Source organism: Ursus americanus, chromosome 19 (genome assembly GCF_024610735.1).
Source record: "Ursus americanus isolate L20-20 chromosome 19, mUrsAme1.1.p, whole genome shotgun sequence".
Taxonomy (NCBI): domain Eukaryota; kingdom Metazoa; phylum Chordata; class Mammalia; order Carnivora; family Ursidae; genus Ursus; species Ursus americanus.
Window position 1 is genome coordinate 6,439,607 of NC_142145.1, and position 5,829 is coordinate 6,445,435.

The following is a 5,829-nucleotide window of genomic DNA, read 5'->3' on the forward strand; positions in this document are numbered from 1 at the left end:
ACTGGCTGAAAAATCTGCTGATGTCTTCACAGAAATCGAAACAGTGGTATCGAAGTGTGATAGTAAGTATGTATTCTTCAACTTTCCATATCTACATTTAAGAAAAAAGCCACATTTTACTTATGAATACCCTGGAGAAGCAGTACAAATTAGTAATTTTTTAAATCCTGTAACTTCGAGCGTACTTTTGAATAGTCAGTATGAGAAAATATAAAGGAAGTATTGCGCTGAATACTGAAGAATGATGGGTTTTTGGAGAAAAATCCATTGGATACAGAGTTTGAAGCCGAACCAATCACTTTTTAATTTTTTTAATGCAACATCATTATGACTTAAAGTAACTGAAAGACAAATTATATTTATTCAGACAAGTATTTTGCAGAGTTTCTCAAAAATTAACAAAGTGAGCCTGTGCTGTCACTCCAAAGAAAATAATTAACAGTATTTATTTTTACTTATATTATTTGAGATATTTGAAGAAAAGAGAGAGAGAGAATTTTGGAAACCTTTTATCTTCTTTCAGAGGTTTGACAAAACTTAAAATGTTTCTCATGAGATCCATACAGATATTAGGACTGCCAGTTTTTACAGTGTATAATGAAATGTGTCAACATTTTAAAGATCTCCATAATTCATTGAACCCAAGTGGACAATGCTTACTTGATGTTACAAAACCATATATATGGAAAAGAGCCATTCATTGATATGATCCCAGCTTCCCCTTTGCAGCTAGTTACTAAGAAACAACCAAATTTTTATTTGAAATGTAGAAACAAAAAAGAATATCCAAAATTATCAGAAAAGCATAGTATTTCTCCTTTTAAAATCACACATCTGTGTGAAGCCATATTTTCCTTCATATACTTCCACCAAACAACAGATCAAGTCAGACTGAATAAAGAAGGCAGACCTAGAATCCAGTTGACTTCTATTAGGCTAATTATTTAAGTCATTTGAAAAAAATGTAAAACAGTACTACTTATTACAGTTTGGTTTGTTTTGGAAGATATAATTATTTTCCTAAAATTATATTGTTAACATTTCCATTTAGTGTATTATTATTGCTATTTTAAATGGGTTAATAAGTAAACATTTTTGAAATTTTTCAGTTTTAATTTTGAATATGGCAACTCTTTAGGGTCTCAGGTGTATGCTGAGGTGTTAATGATGTGTTAATGAGCATCCCTTCACCATGAAAACCATCCACTGACAAGGTGCTTCACCAGCCCTGCTCGATTTCAAATGTCCCCATTCTGTTCTGATCCTTGTATTAGGTATTACCCAATAAGCCTTAGGGGGTTGTGCCCAGGTCATTTAGAACCCAGGCTGCAGCCCAGAACTAATGGGTGATACCGCCACCCAGCTTCCTTTTCTGCATAGCTAACTGCTCTCCAGTACCCACGACACCTAACTCCCACTGCTTCAACTGACCCAAACTTTGACCTCTGCCTCCTCAGCTCAGCAAGATTCCTGTGCTCTGTTCATATTCCAGTGTTATGTTCTCTCTTCACCCTGGGTCAGAAGTGGTTCTGAGGCAGAGAACTGAGTGAAATTCTTCCAAGTAGTGCTGACACGAGCTAATATTAGCCACTGGCTAAAACCCAGTACATCATCTATTTTGTCTAGTTTTACAGTTGATTTTGGTGAAAGGAATTGTCCAGTGCCTTTAGCAGTTAAAACTTTTTCATTTATGCCTGGTGCATAGCCTCATTCTTGGCACATATTTTGAGAATCCATTATCAAATAATTCATGTATATATGTATGAATAAATACACAGATAAACAAACAAGAAAACCAAGAGTCCATATTTAGTAATGAAAGTTTTCCTGGTCTGAAATTATGACTATCTTTCTCTAACTACAAAGAAGAAATGGGGTGGGGGATTGGGGAGTCTAAAGGGTTAAAGTTGATTTTTGTGATTTTTTCTTAATTAAGGTAATAACTTTCATACATTAAAATTCATTTTTAAATGTCTAGGTCCTTAGATTGTAACAGACTCATACAGCATTATAACCACCAATGCAGTCAATATATGGACATTTTCATAATCAAGTTACCTCATACCCTTTATAGTTGTTGCCTCTCTGTCCCCAGATCCTGAAAAACATTGATCTATTTACCGTCCATATAGTTTTGTCTTTTCAAAACATAATATAAATGAATCATACAGTCTGTGATCATTTTATTCTGGTGTGTTTTTACTCAGCATGTTGCATCTAGTATTTATGTTGTATCAGTAGCTTATCTTTTCACTGATAAGTAGTATTGCATTGTAAAGATTGATCACAGTTAATATATTACAAATAGAAGGGCATTTGGGTTGTTTCTATTTGTTAGAGACTATGTATGGAGAGCTAAAACATAAAACTGGTTTTTGTGTGTGAACATAAATATTTAGGAGTGGAATTGCTGGGTCATATGGTAAGTGTGTGTTTAAATATCTAAGAAAGTTCTAAACTGTTTTTCAAGTTGGCTGTATTATTTTGTATTCCTAACAATCTATTTTAAGAGTTCAGGGGCACCTGGGTGGCTCAGGTCATGATCCTGGAGTCCTGGATTCAAGCCCCTCATTGGGCTCCCTGCTCAGCGGAGAGTCTGCTTCTCCCTCTGACCCTCCCCCATCTTGTGCTCTCTTTTACTCACTCACTCTCTCTCCAATAAGTAAAATCTTAGGGAGAAAAAAAAAAAAAAAAGAGTCCAGTTGCCCTGCATACGTTAGAGCATTTTTATTATCAGATTTTTAATTTTAGGTATTCAATATGTTTGAAGTAGTGTCTGCTTCTGGCTTTAATCAGCATTTGACTCCCTCCTCCCCTTTTTAGTGGTTCAAGCCCTTCCCCAGGAAGAAGATGTAGAAAGGGATCTATGCTCTTCTTTTAGCAGTGGCTGATCACCTCACTCAGGTTTGTTGCCCTTTCTGCAGTCTTTCTGGGAAATGCACCCCCCCTACTGTAGAGAAGAGCCTGTGATTGTGTACAGGTTCCCTCTGTGTTTGTAGATTCCAGAGGCTCTATACTCTCAAGCTATATCAAACTTAATATTTAGTAATTTGTTTTAAAAACTAGCTAAATAAATATCTATGTATCTTAAAAAGGCAAGTGAAACTTTGTTAATAGGAATTAAGGACCTAAAAATGAACAGATATACCATGTTCATGGATTGGAAGTCTTGATATCATTAGGCTGCCACTTATCAATTTGTACTATAGATTCAATACCATTCTTATAAAATGCCAGTAGACTTATATATAAAATTTGACGAAATGATTCTGAAATGCATTTGTAAATGCCATATACATATAACAGAAGTGTTTTTGAAATGGATGAGTAAGGTTGAAAAAAAATATAGTATAAAAGGTCAAAACATGCAGAAATAGACCTAAACTTATACTTTTCCTTGATTTTCAGAAAAAGGGCCTGTGTATTACAATTGGAAAGTGAGTATCATTTCAAAATCTAGAAAAATAAAACTATATCTGTATAAAAAAAAAAAAAAAAGGGAATCTCTATTTATACCATGGGGGGGGGAATCAACTGGAGGAGGAGTACAGACCAAAATATAACAACTAAAACTCTATGACTTATAGAGACAAACACAGTAGAATATTTTAAAGACCTTGAAGTAGTCAAATATTTCTTAAACAAGACACAGAAGTCACAGATATTAAAGAAAAAGTGGAGTTTTATCAAAATTTATACTGCTCATCTAAGGCCCTGTGAAACAGGATCTGTGCCCAGCACATTAAAAAAAAAAAAAAAAAAAAAAAAAAAAAAAAAAAAAAAGCCTTTAAAAATCAGTACATAGGAGACAAATAATCTAATTTGGGGGAAAAAAAAAAAAGAGTCAGAGGCTTGAAAGGTCCCTTCAGAAATGAGGCTGCCCATGTGGCATGTGCATGAAAATACACTGAAGACCATTACTGATCAAGGAAACGTAATGACAACTGTAAGGAGGTCACTGCACACACATCAGGGTGATTAAGGTTGTAAGGACTGGAGAGGAAGAAGCAAATGAAACTCTTAGACATTGATTGTAGGGGTTAAGATGGTACGCCATGTTTAGAAAACTGTGTTAACAGTTGTTAATAATGTTTATATATTTATGTCTCCCCAACATTTCACTACTTCTACTCCTAAGCACTACAAACATGAAAAATTGTTTCCAAAATGACTGTACACAAATATCCATGACAGCTGTATTTACAGCTAAAAGCCAGAAAAAAGGTTCATAAACATTTTATACATTCATAAAATGATCTAAAATGTTTTATAGTTAAAAACTTTAGGAAAGTCCAGGTAAATGCATATTTTTGCTATAAAACTAAAAAAATAGTGGCTTTGGTACAAAGTGATGCAAATATAGCCCTGAGCTACGAGAATGGCAAGGGTGGGGATGTGGAAAGGTAAAATTTATTGACTGGGAACATTTGTTATGATTGGTTAAGCACAAGTAATACCATTTTGGATTAGTTGAGGAGATAGAATTTGATATTCACTGGAAAAATGAAAAGGATATGGCAAAAAAATTTAGACGGAACCAGTTCAGTAAAACAAATTTGAGTTATGTCAAAAGCTAGTGTAATCAATATGCAGAGTGAGATGAAATAGAGTCATGTGGTTGTAAGAGTATGGAATTGTTTTACAAATGAATATGGAATTCTTTGGAATTAGCTATGAGATTCTATGGATAATAAGTAATGAGAGGTATTTATTTTAAATAATTCTGAGCCATTGGAGTAACTTGAGCTCCCCAGAGACAGGGCCAGGGCAAGTGAGCAGAAGGACACTAGGTGATTCTGTGCCTCGCTGGGGAAAACAATGAAACATGGGCAAGGGAGATCCTAAGAAGCCAAGAGACAAAATGTCACCATATGCATTCTTTGTGCCAAGAGGAGCACAAGAAGAAGCACCCATATGCTTCAGTCAACTTCTCCAAGTTTTCTCAGAAATTCTCAGTGAGGCAGAAGACCATGCCTGCTAAAAAGAAAAAAAAATTTGAAGACATGGCAAATGTGGACAAGGCCGAAGTGAAAACTTCTATTCCCCTCAAGGGGAAACAAAAGAGAAGTTCAAGGATCCCCATGCACCCAAGAGGCCTCCTTTGGCCTTCTTCTTTCTTGGTCTGAATATCACCCCCAGATCAAAGGAGAACACCCACTGGTGATGTTGCAAAGAAACTGGGAGAGACGCGGAATGGCACTGGTACAGACAGCAAGCAGTCTCAGGAGAAGAAGGTTGCTCAGTTGAAGGAAAAATAGGCAAAGGATATTGCTGCGTACCAAGCTAAAGGAAAGCCTGATGTGGCAAAAAAGGGAGTCATCAAGGCTGAAAAAGCAAGAAAAAGAAGGAAGAGGGGGAGGATGAAGATGATGATGAGTAAGTTGGTTCTAGCGGTTTTTTTTTTTCTTGTCTATAAAACATTTAACTCCCCCTGTGCACAACTCACTTCTTTAAAAAAAAAAAATGAAATGGAAAAAATGTGTAAGATTTGTTTTTAAAGTGTACTTTTTTTCTATGATTAACACACTACCGAATGTGTCTTCAGAGAGCCCTGCCCTGGCGGTATTTTCAGCAGCCACTAGCCTTGCCTGGGACAGTATGGGGGTTGTAATTGGTGTGGAAATTTAAACCAGGTTCTGGTTGGTGCCCAGCAGAAATTAGTTATATTATGGGGATGGCAGTTTTTTTCATTTTCAGTTGTCTTTGATGCAGCTTATACAAAATAACGGAGTGCCACTCTGTAATTGAAAAAAAAGTGGCAGCTGTTTGGTTGACATTCTGAATGCTTCTAAGTAAATACAATTTTTTATTTAAAAAATTTAAAAAAAT

General features: G+C 35.5%; 1 pseudogene; it reads left to right on the top strand.

Annotated features, from left to right (window-relative positions):
* The first annotated feature begins 4,825 nt into the window (after positions 1–4,825).
* LOC123787538 (high mobility group protein B1 pseudogene) lies at positions 4,826–5,380 on the top strand (annotated as a pseudogene).
* Positions 5,381–5,829: the final 449 nt, after the last annotated feature.